We start from the raw sequence: 13,144 nt of genomic DNA, 5'->3' as shown, positions 1-13,144 counted from the left end.
AGCACAGACTGTGCTTATTTCTATTAATAAAGAAGGGAGTACAGGCGAGAAACCACGGAAGGTTCCTTTACAAAAAAAGTAACAAGAGACTGTACATAGGGCGGCTCAGGCCGGCCGCTAGTCAGCAACGAAGCTCGCCAGGTGTCTGGCTCCCGCGATTCCCCACGTCCTTGCCTCCTCCTTGATTTTCACCAGCAAAGTTATAGTCGAAGCCTCGCGACGGTCAAAAGTTCTTGAGTTCCTTTCCTTCCAAATCTCCCAGTTTACTAGTAGTAGGAGTGATTTAATAGCCCTCTTCGAAACGTTCCGAAGCTTTCCCATAAAATGCCACCACTCATTGACCGAGTACGTGCTGTCCCACCCACTTGGGTGCAGTTGCTGGCAGTTTAGCCAATCAGCGATTAGCCTCCACATTCGTTTTGTATAGCGGCACGTGACAAGTAGGTGATGTGCCGATTCTGGTTCAGTGCGGCAGAGGGGGCACACATCGCTTCTCGGCCAGCCCCTGATTGCCAGCCGGTCGGACGTCCAAACTCTATTCTTGATAATGAGCCATGCAAAAAATTTGCACTTTGGTGGCGCCCATGGTTTCCAAATCAGTAGATGCAGATCCGTTTTGACTGACCCCAGAAATTGTGCCCGATATGCTGAGGCTGTAGTGTAGTCCCCGTTGGCCGTCCACTTCCACTTGATTGTGTCCTCTGTGTCCAGATTAATGCTAGTGTCCCTGACGGCGAACCAGAGCTCAACGAGTTGTTGTAGGTGATGCAGGCTGCAGTTTGGGCCAACCGTGAGATCCCGGATCCACCGGTTGTCTGTCAAGGCTTCGTGCAACTTGCTATTCTTCCTTTTGCATATGGAGTAGAGATCCGGCGCAATGTCCATTGGCCGACGGCCGGCCACCCATGCTGATTCCCAGAAACAAACTTTCCGGCCGTCTCCAATCCTAATCTCAGTGGAGGCTGCGAAGAGTAATTTATCACTCTCACTGCACGGTGTGCCCATGCCAACCCAAGGCTTCTCCGGCATCGTCCACTCCTGCCATAACCAACGTAGACGCAGCGCACGAGCAAATCTCTCTAGGTCTAGTATGCCAGCCCCTCCCAAATCAGTCGGTCTTGCCACCGTGGGCCAATTGATCTTGCATTCCCCCCGGTGAGGTTTTCATCCCCCGCCCAAAGAAACTTCTTGCGAAGCTTGTCGACGGATTCCAGGACCCCCTTCGTGCTGTTTAATGCCGTCAGAAGGTAGACGGGTTGCGAAGAGAGCACCGATTTCGTCAGAGCCGCATGACCCGCTTGTGAAATGTTACGACCCCGCCACCCAGACAGCCGGCTTGCAGCTTTATCGATCAGCTGTTGGAAGTCAACTTTCCGCAGGCGCCTAACAGACAGCGGTAGCCCCAAGTACTTGATGGGGAAGCTCGCTCGAGCTGCTGCGAAGTCCGCAAGGACGTCGTCAAGGTTGATTCCCTCGCATCGAATTGCGGCGATCGAGGACTTGTGGATGTTCGTGTGTAGCCCTGTAACTTGCCCAAAAAGGTTCAGCAGATGGCTCAGGGCTCGCACTTCATGCTTGATTGGTCGTAGAAAAATGACGGCGTCGTCCGCATATAAGGACACCCGTAGTCTTGCGCGGTTCCTTGCAACCCTTGTTAGGATCCCAGCCTCAGTTGCTAGACTGAGGAGACGCTGCAAGGGGTCAATTGCCAGAATGAATAGCAGGGGTGATAGTGGATCCCCCTGGCGCAGGCCTCTGCCGTGAGCAACATGTTGTCCAGGAATGCCATTAAGCAGGACCTGCGATGATGCCGTTGAGAAAATGGCTGCGATCCAGTTCCTCCATCTAGCCGGGAAACCCATATGCTGCATCAGGGAAAGGATGTATTCCCAGCGTACCGAGTCGTAGGCCTTCGAGATGTCGAGCTTTAGAAGTAGCATTGGTGTCTTTCTTTTGTGGAATCGTCTCGCCATATTCCTCACATACATGAAATTATCGTGGATGCTTCGTCCTTTTATGAAGGCGCACTGGCTCTTGGAGATGATTTCCTGCATTGACGGAGCTAACCTTAGTGCCAAGATCTTTGCCAGCAGCTTCGCGATGCTATGAATGAGGCTGATCGGCCTATAATCTCTGATTTGTTCTACCCCTTCTTTTTTCGGAAGTAGCACAATATTCGCCGTGTTGAGAAGGTCAAAGTTCAAGCAACGAAGGTCATGGAAGGTATTAAGCGCTGTTATAAGATCGCCGCTAATGATGGCCCAGCAGGATTTGAAGAAGTTCGCGGTGAACCCGTCTGGCCCAGGCGCCTTTCCAGAGGGTGTGAGGGAAACGGCCTTCAAAATCTTGTCCTCGCTGAATGGGACTGCTAGGATTTCGAGATCAAAGCGCTGAGTGTTTAGGATTTCCCAGTTGAAGTCCATAACTTGTGGTGATGGCGGCCCCATTACCGACGCAAAGTAGTCATGTATTATCGCCGCCTTGTCCTCATGTGTGGTGGCCCATCCACCTTGGTGTTGCAGACATTGAATGTTGTTTTTCCTACGGCGGGCATTCACCTTCTGGTGAAAGAACTTTGTATTGGCATCCCCCTCCTTAAGGTTTGTGATTCTTGATACTTGTTTTTTCCTAGCTCTTTCAATCACCGAGAGTCCCACCACCCGTCGTTTGGGTCCCCGTCTAAGCGTTAGCTCAGCATCAGAAAGGGTCCTGCTTTCTTGAGCAATTTCAAGTCTCTTGATTACTTCTAATGCCATGAACAATTTCTTTTTTGCGTCGGACAGTATGGATTGGCTCCATCTACGCAGGTGCCGCGCTGTACAAGAAAGCTTATAGTGGAGGATTCGGATCGGTTGCTAGTGTGGTGACGGCCTTTGCCAGACCTTTCGCACCTCGTCAAGAAACCCGGGGATTCTTGTCCAGTAATTCTCAAACCAGAAAGGTCGCGGCCTTCTAGGCCCCGCAAGGCTGGAGAGCATTAAAGGGCAGTGGTCGGAGAGGGCCGTGGCCAGTGCCTGTAAGCCGTGCTGCTCGAAAGCGAGGTCCCAACGCTCGTTGCAGAACACCCGGTCAAGTCTTACCAAGGTGGGCCGCCTCCTTTCGTTACTCCACGTGTACTTCCGGTTTTGGAGGTGAAATTCTCTCAGCTCGCAGAAGGAAAGTGCTGCACGAAATTGTCGCATTCTACGCAAATTTAAGATCCGATTGTTTTTGTCTCTGGCTTGGTAGATGAGGTTGAAGTCACCCAAAACAAGCCACCCGACATCCCCGGCCGGTTTAGAGTTTCGCAGCTCCTGCAGAAACACCTGTTTGCGATTATCCCGTGCCGGGCCGTAGACTACCGTGATGGAGAAGGTAGTCCCACACTCGATGATGGAGACAATGGCTGTTACGGAGAATCGCCTGATCACAATATCACATAGGTCTAAAAGGTTGTCATTCCAGAGCAGTAGAATGCCGCCTCTAGTGCCATGTGCCGGCTTATGCGCATAACTGTTGTGTTTGTAGCCGCTAATAAAAGCCGCGAAGGCCCCATCAACGGACGCTAGCTTTGTTTCCTGGAAACAAGCAAGATGGCAGTGTGTCGCTGCCATGAGCTCGTGGACGGTGATGCAGCGTGCAGTGGAGTTCAAACCTCGCACATTCCAACATAGCACATCCAAGTTTGGCGCTGTCATGTTGTATCAGTGTCACTCATGCAGGCCGCAGCAATGAAGCGAGGTGGAGTTGAGCAGCACAACAGAACATAGCACTTGAATTTTAGAAGTACGACGATGCAAATGGCGATAGCGCTGGATGAAAGGTTCAGACACACATAGTTCATGACAGGGATGAAGCATAGCCGAAACACGTAGTCCAAAAGCACAATCTTGGAGCTTTCCGGTGGAGACGACTCCCGGCGAGCCCCCAGTTGCCGCACAGGCGCGCGATCATTCATCAGCATCATTGGTCACCTCCTGGACGTCGTCGATGCCGACGCCCGCCAGCCCCATCATCGCTTCGTCCAGCTGAATCGCGAACTCGTCGTGGATGCCGAAGAAGGTGGACAGTGCTGCCACAACATCCTGTGGCAGCGGCCCCTTGACTATCATCAAATTTGGTGTCGTGATCCGATATTGGCTTGTATCCAGCTTGCACTTGGATGCATTGCATGAAAAGTTTTGGGGTCCGTCTATTGCTAACTTGAGTGATTTGGCACAGTCCAACACTCAAGTGTTTTGGCCGTTTGAATCACCCAAAAAAAATCAAAAAAAAAAACGAGTGAAACATAGGACCTCCTCACTTGAATTTCATAACCATTAGATCTGAGATCAACGGCAGCCATATAATTTCAGAAAATAACTGAACAAAATAAATAAAACACAAAAACTAAATAATTTCAGAAATACAAATAACAGAAAAAGGAAAAACCATATAAAAGAAATTATTACAAATAAACTAAAATAATAAATCAAAATATGTCAAAAAAATTCTATGAATTACAGATGCCAAAATAAAAAAATGGATTTACGCCCAAAAGGGAAAAATGACAGTAGTTTGAATACTGTAATTTCAAATAAAATGAACAGTCAAATAATACTAAAAATTCAAATAATAAAAAAATTCAAAAAATGAACATGGAATACAAAAACTAAATAATCAAAAATTCAAATAACAATAATAAAAATATAAAAACTTATGACAAAATTTATCAAAATACTTTTATGGAATACAGAAACTCAAAACTATTTGGGGGGGTGAGTAAACCCCACAGATACAAAAAACAAATAATAAACATGGATGTAAGGATCACCGGGGTGTCCGACCCTAGAGGGGGAGGGGGTGAATAGGGTCGCTAATTCGCTTTCTAATATATGGCTTAATCTACTTGCATAAGATAAACCTAACACGTCCTACACATGCTAGTTATGACTAAGGTTTATCTATGCTACTCTCTACTTACCCCAAAAGACTTGCAACCTATAGCTAATCCTAATCAAACTAACTAGGAAAGTAAAGGCACACAAGATAGAGTAAGTGCGGAAACGTAATGCGGTAAGTAAAGAGGTAAGTGTAAGAGGGATGCAAACTCCCGAGTAGACACAGTCATGTAACGTGGTTCGGCTCAAACGCCTACGTCCACGGGACACCGAGGCTCTTCCGATCACCGTCCTGCACTAGGCCACCAAAGCGCACCGGCAAGCAAAGGCAAGTGCCCACAAGACACCGAGTCTCGTGCACCGCCACCGTCTCTCTCGGTCACCCGGCCAAAATCCATTACGGAGCTTCTCCACCAAGGAGGGGGTCTCCTCTTCCCCCGAACAAAGTGTCGTCGACTCCACACCAAGTCGGAGTCTCACGACGGATCACAAGTGCTTGCCTCGGCAAGGCTTTTCTCTCTAGGGAGCTTCTCGCAAGAACTAATCCCTATTACAAGCACTAAGCAACTCTCGCAAGAGTGTACAAATTGCCGGATGGTCAATTATAGCACTTGGGTGGATTGGATATGCTCTCTAAGTGTTCTTCACTTCTTCTTCAGCTTGGGGCATACTCCACACGAAGTGTTGGCCGGTTGGAGGGGTATATATAGCCCACTCCTCCAAAACTAGACGTTGGGAAAGGCTGACAAAATTCCTTAGCGCCGGTTGATCTGACGCTCCAGCTTTGTCATCACCGGTTCATCCGGTGAATGCTTTTTCCCAGCTACTAGCCGTTACTGCTTCAACGGCTACTTGATCAATTGCACCGACGCTCTTGAAATCATCGTCGGTTTAACCGGTGAGTGCAAGCTCAGAAACCCCCGAAAAATGGAGTCTCTGGACAACTGCACCGACGCTCAATTTGAGCATCGCCGGTCTAACCGGTACTGAACCCTAGCCTTAGCTTCTGGATCCGTTGCACCGATGATACATCTTTTCCCATCGTCGGTTCATCCGGTGCACTCTGTTGACTTGGTCTCCACTGAGCCCATTGCACCGGTGAGTGTAATTTGCCTCATGCCGGTTTAACGGGTGAGTGCAAATTACCTCTGTCTTGGTCCTTTCGACCTGATTTCTTCGGGGTTTTGTATCTTTTCATCCCTTGGACCTATAAGCCTGATAATGATCATCTTAACACATATATTAGTCCAAGTGTTGTGTGTGTCATCAATCGCCAAAACATTATATTGAAATATGGCATGAGAGGCCATTTTCGCTACAATGGACTTACGGCCAAAATGAACAAAAATGACGGTAGTTTAGAGGCTGTAATTGTCAGTAAAATGAACAGTCATTACGAAAGGGGGGGGGGGCAGTATGTAATGCCAAACACATGTGACAAATTCAAATAATCAAAAATTCAAAAGACAATATAAAAAATGCAAAAACTTATGACAAAATTTATCAAAATACTTCGATGGAATACAGAAACTCAAAATTATTTTTTGGGGGGGGGGGGGTGAGTAAACCCCACAGATGCCAAAAACAAATAATAAACATGGACTTATGGCCAAAATGAACAAAAATGACAGTAGATTGGAGGCTATAATTATCAGTAAAATGAATTGTCATTACAAAATGAATATATTTTTTATGTAATCCCCAACATATGACAAATTAAAAATTTCAAAATTCACCTAAATAAAAAGTTGGAAAAAAAACTTCTACGGATAATAGAATCTTGAAAAAATGTTGATGCACTGAGTAATCCAAACACAGGTACCACATATAATAATTATAGAAGATATTACGCCGAAAATGAACTTAAATGACAGTGGTTTAAAGACTGTAATTTTTAATAAAATTAACTGTCATTAGAAGAACAAATTTCTAAACCGTAGAAGTAAAAAAGAATATAGCCCTGATTATATTTGAACCAGTATCCACAATCCAAGCTGGTGGCACTGGTCAAAAAAAGGGCTGTAGATACAACAACAAAAAAGGATAATGAAAGTTCACTGAAATAATGATTGTGGACATGTGGGGACAACAAATAAAAATTGAAAAGAAAAAGACATACTGTAATATCATATAATGAAGGTCTTAAAAATAGAAAATGCCATAGTAGAAGCATGATTAGATCTGAAAAAAGTGCATAGCAGATAATTCATATTACAAAAAAGATCATTGTTTCAGCGGCTAAAATTAAAAAGTACTAAAAATTTTGGAAGGGCAGTAGTCACAGCTTTTTGTTCAGCTCCTTCTCAAATCATCTTGGACACTCTTGGATGCTGGTTGACATCATTGAGATAAGGCATGTAAGCAACGCTGGAAACAATATCAAAAAAGATCTTGTCATCACCAACCCTGACATAGTGCCCTCGAAGTCTTTCTGCCTTGTTCTCGTCAGGGCACAAAATGAAACCAAAATTCCGTGAAGGATCAGCAGCAACACGATAATCTGGGACTTGCTTTGATCCGACAAGACACTGCAAAGCTCGGACAGTCAGCATATGACGATCAGTTTGCTTGGTTTCCTTTGACCATGCCAAAACCAGACAACTTTGGGGGCCTTCTTCAATTCCAAGATAAGTGAAGTTTTCACGTTTCATGAGAATAAGCTCCATTCTAAAAGCATCAGGCTTAAGTTCAGATAACTAAAAAAACAGAATCAGAACTCAGATATGTTTGTGTTATTAAACTACAAGACATTAAAATACTCAAAATTGATATTGGGGGGATTCTATAGAATTTCAGACTACCAAGCAGTGAATAAACAAAATCATAAATAAAAAAATTGATATTGACATGAAAATTTCAAGCCTAAAAAAATCTGGATTGGTACAAATTCAGAAATAACATACACCTGTTAGTAATACAAAAATGGGCAAATACGGATATATCAGATTACTGAAATTGTGGGGCCAACACTGTGTCAAACACACATATGAAGAAAAAATGGTATTTAATGTATGATATCACCTCACATTTCAGTAGTTACACCATGTTTACATATAAATGACATTACAATAACCACTGGAAATCTGGCTAGCATGAACTGTAATTATAAAAAAAATTATAGTGAAGGGGAAATAAGAAATATTACAGTGAAGGAAAATGAGAGGAACAGGAAAAGAAATAAAATTGTACCGAGCTCTTATTACAAACAAGAACCAATAATAAAATTTAAGCGTGTATCAACAATTTACAAAGCCATAAGTTATAAATTTAAAACCACTGAACACTTGTTCTACATTTTAGTATAAACATGTTCTCTTGATTATTATACAAGTCTAGCTAATCACATGTGTAGATCAGGGCTAAGTAGACAGAGAACAAAGTTATAGTAATATTTCTATAGTGCAAATGCAAATATAACAAAAGGGGTACAAATTATTCTATGTTGAGCAGAAACAAAAGGTTGTTTGGAACTCATTGCAGCCAACCAAAACTACAAATGACAAAATGTCAAGGTACTAGAAAAATGTTATATGGTTCCAAAAGAACTAAATATAATCTAGTTTCCAAAATTTGCAAAAACCAGACTAAATAGCCCTCAAAAACTAAAACACAAAGATGAAAAATTATTTGTAGAATACACAAACATGAAAATTTCGAAGCCTAAGAAATCTGGATTGGTAAAATTCAGAAATAACATACACATGTTAGTAATCCAAAATGTGGAAAATACAGATATATCAGATAATTTAATTGGGGGGGGACCCTGTGTCAAACACACAGATGAAAAAAATAATATAAAACTAGAAATAGTGGATAAGATCAATGAACTAGAAAAAAAAGACATGATAGACTGCAGTCATATACTAAAAATATGCAAAGGTGAACATCAGAAAAAAATGGAAGTCGGGGATTGGCTGCAAAATACCTTATTGACACACCCCATCGTAAAAATTGACCTTCTGATTTGATCACAAATACTTGGACTGAACAAAATCTGTCTTATTAACCAAAGCAAACAAATCAAGAGTTACAGGGAGTAAACATTGAAAATGACACCAGGTTAATCAGTGTAAAAAAAAATAAGTACGAGCAATAACTACTTGAAATGGTGGGGAGGGGGATGAACAGCATAAAAAGCAAAATACAAAGGTGAATGCGATTGAAAGATACTTACAACAATAAAAGAAGAAGGGAGAGAAAAAAGGAAACGAATGGGGAGGAACAAAGAGCCATACCTCGAGGTTTCCTCCGAGAGTAGAGAGGCAGGAGAAAAAATGCGATAGAGAACAATAAATAGGAGGTGGGTGGTAAAGAAGAGAAGTGAAGAGACGCCAGGGGTGAAGAGGCGGCACAGGAATCAAAGAGACAAACTCAACTCAGTGGGCTGTGGGCTGTTTTTGCCTGTGGGCCGCACACTATAAAGACAAACACAGACTAACTTTGAGGCCCATAAGAAACAAAGAAGAAAAAGAAAAAAAACACATCCAACAAAACTGGGCCAAAATGAATTAAAAAGAAATGGGCCTGAAAAGTAACGACGAAGGAAAACAAATGAGCAAAAAGCCCGATTGGGGTGAAAGAGTTTGGGAAAAAAGCCCTCGAAAAGATACTGGGCCAAAAATATTGGGCCAAAAGAAAAACCATAAACCCAGACAACAAATGGAAAGAAAGGAGAATGGGGACTTACTTGGACACCACGATAGCTGTAGTCCTGGAGAGAAGGAAACGGAGGAAGAAGGGAAGCTTTTCTGTTGGGATCTGGCGGTGTGTCCTTCCTTGGGGAAAAGGAAGATGAATCAGGAATCACAGGAGCCGCCATACCAAGGGGTCCTGAGCATGAAGACAACAGGACCATCAAAGGACGATAGAGCAATCTACAAGAAGACATGAGCACATGTCAGGGGGGGATCACAGGTAAGTTTGCCAGATCTTGATCTCTTTGACAAGTAAATCACAACAAATGGGTGCAGGACTAGAAAAAGTATGAACATTGTAGTAATAATTAACATTCAGAACTAGAAAAACTGACTACAGAAAAGAATTGATAGAATTGACAAGTTAAATTTTTTTTAACAGCAAACACAATCAAAGTCAGTTTTGACACAGGGTTCAGATTTTGACACCCAGATGCAGACAGGAGCATCAACACAGGCCCAGAATTTACAAATGCTGCAGGCAAAACTCAAATCACCTATACTGATTCAGGAAATTTAGACAAAAAAATGAACGAAAATTATAATTCTAATTAGACTCTGAGAACTGTTTATTATTGAACACATTGAATACTATCAAGAACAATATGGAGTGAAGCAGATTGAAAATTGTTCGTTATCAGAAGATGTGTTAAGGGTTGTAGGAGATATGAGTCTTGAAAATATGATTAGCTCCGAACAGGTAAAGTAAATAGCCAAAACTGGTACTAATTAAAGAATAAAAATTAAAAAAATTATAAATAATTATAGTGATAATGATTTTGTGAACAGGGCTTCTACATAGGATTGCTTCTACGCAGGTAATAAATAATAATAATACATTCAATGCAATTCCTAAAGTTATAGTTGCAAAATAATTTGAAATGACAGTGAAACTAACAATGTCAAAATTATGCACGTGTGACTATGTACTAAATGCAGGCAATATCTTACACGGATCTGCTGACAGGGGACTACAACTACGAGGTATGAATGTCATACATACATTGTCAACATTACACAGGGAATGTATGTATAGAGCTTGATTTTTAAAATGGAATTTGAATTTACATGCAGGAAACTGAAAACATTAACCTACAAGATCTTGGGATGAGCATGATTGACACAGGCAGATATGAGCATGGAACCAGAGTAACAGATGTATCAACAACAATATCACAGGTAATGGCTAGCTTTACAGATCTAAAAATAATAATACTCAAGAATAAAAACATCAAAAGAATAAAAACACAACAATTACTTATTTGTCATGCAGAGCGAATACATAGAAGGAGAAGATATTGGAGAAGCTGAAGTATACAATGATGATGGTGTATGTAATCAAGATATCTTTGAAAACATGCAATTAGAAGAGGTAATTTGAAAAAAAATCTTTTCAAAAATTAAACATATGTAATTAATTGCATTTGCAGATTTGAAATGAAAAAAAATAACAGTAACACAATCTGAATATTTGCAGGTAACTGAGAAAGACAACATGAATACGTCGGATATGAATGGGGGCTCAGGCGAAAAAGGAAATGAAGAAGAAGTAAATGGAAGTCAGGAACTCACGGAGCAAGAGATAGAAGAATTCATTCACAAAGAGCAGCAAGCAGCATCTGAAGGAAACAATGCAAATGTTGACAGCATGCACACACCGCAGATTGGGATGGAATTTAAAGACAGGAATGCAGCTCACCATTTTTTCTCATTCTATGGATTCCTTGCGGGGTTTGAAGTTATGGTTTCACATGTTGCTAGAACATCTGCTAAGAAGAAGAACAACGAAATTTATAAATAAGAAATGAAATGTCATAGATATGGGAAGCAAACAAAAAAGAAGTGCAGACAGAGGTGGCAGATGAAACATTGCTATGTGAGGCAAGTAATGATGACAAAGCTAAACGGAAGACAAATGTGCAAATCAGAACAGACTGCAAGTGTGTGATGGTGGTGAAAGAAATATCTGGAATATGGAAAGTAATCAGACTGGATTTAGAGCACAACCATGAGCTAAGTCCTAAAGACAGAAACCAATTATTCAATGGGAAGAAGTATATGACTGACATGGAGATAGGAATAATAAGGACTTTAAATGATAACAATATTCCAACAAGAAAAATGATAGCTATACTCTCATACCTAAGAGGAGGATTGACAGCTCTCCCATACAAAACAAAAGATGTACAGAATGTGCGAACAAAAATAAACAGAGAAGTGACAGGCAATGATATGACTCAGGCAATGGAATATTTCAGGAAGAGGAAAATACAAGATCCAACATTCTACTTCAGATTTCAAGTGGACAATGACATGAAAGTGAAAAATATTTTCTGGAGAGAAGGAATATCATTAAAATGGTATGCAGAATATGGGGATTGTGTTAGTTTTGACACAACTTATATGACTAATAGATATAATCTTCCTTTTGCACCGTTTGTTGAATAATTGGACATGCACATACTGCTTGCTTGGTTGCGCCTTTCTATCTGATGAGACAACAGAAACATTCAAGTGGGTTTTTGAAACATTTGTTGAATCAATGGGAGGCAAGCATCCAAAATCAATCATAACTGATCAAGACAAAGCGATGAAGTCAGCGATATGTTGTCGGTCAAAACCCACCGGCGAGTAGCGACAGGCAACACGAAGAGCCGGGAGGCTGCTTACTTGGATGAAACCCTAGGATTAGGGATGGCGGTGCGCCGAGAATTGTTGTTGCGAGATGTGATGATGTTCTTTTTTTATGAATGTCATAGGGTACATATTTATAGTCCGGAGACTTGGAAAACAATCTAAACTAACGTGTCCATATCGGACTCTATCCCTAACTCAAACTGAGCTTAAACCTGAAGGTACATGGCCCAGATGGCCCGAACGCCCACGCAGGAGCCGATTCGTAAGCCTCCTTTAATTTCTGAATTAAACCCAACTCACTTGTGGCCCATTAATTAACCTTGTTAATTTATGGCGATAACACATGCCCCCTGGTTTTGGCAATGATAATTCCAAAACCATCTCGTTGCTTCATCTTCCTGTTGATGCTCATTAAAACGCACTACAACCACCACGGAACGTCTCTGTAGCCGGCTCCTCGCAGAATGTGAAAGTGCCGATTCATCTTTCATTTTTTTCTATTTAATCTAACCCTGAATCAACTCCTTTCACCACAAACTCGTCTTCCTCCCTCAGCCAAACAGCGCAGAGCACCCAAACCTCCTGTAGCCATGGTGATCTCCTCCTCCTCTGGCTCCAATTCCATCGGCTCCCCTCTTTCCCCCTCTTCCTCGAGTTCCTCCATCTCCTCCCTCGACCCCATCTCCGAGAGCCGAGAGCCGACGCCGGAATACAACCCGACGGTGGCACACGAGGCGCTCGCTCCTCTGCATTGGGATGCAGAGGAGTTCGACTTCGGGGTCGTCTCTGAAGATGACGAACCCAAGACCAACGGCGAGGACCTCCGGCTCCTGTTCCAGGAAGAGCTGGAGGAGAGTAGCGACGACCACTTCTCCCGGGACAGAGTCGATTCCTCCTCGGAAGAGGAAATCGACTCCTCCTCTGACAAAGACGACCCGATGGCCGGAAGCGCCT

The sequence above is a fragment of the Panicum virgatum genome, chromosome 6N, assembly GCF_016808335.1.
Source record: "Panicum virgatum strain AP13 chromosome 6N, P.virgatum_v5, whole genome shotgun sequence".
Classification (NCBI taxonomy): Eukaryota; Viridiplantae; Streptophyta; class Magnoliopsida; order Poales; family Poaceae; genus Panicum; species Panicum virgatum.
Note: the sequence above shows the minus strand (reverse complement) of the source record.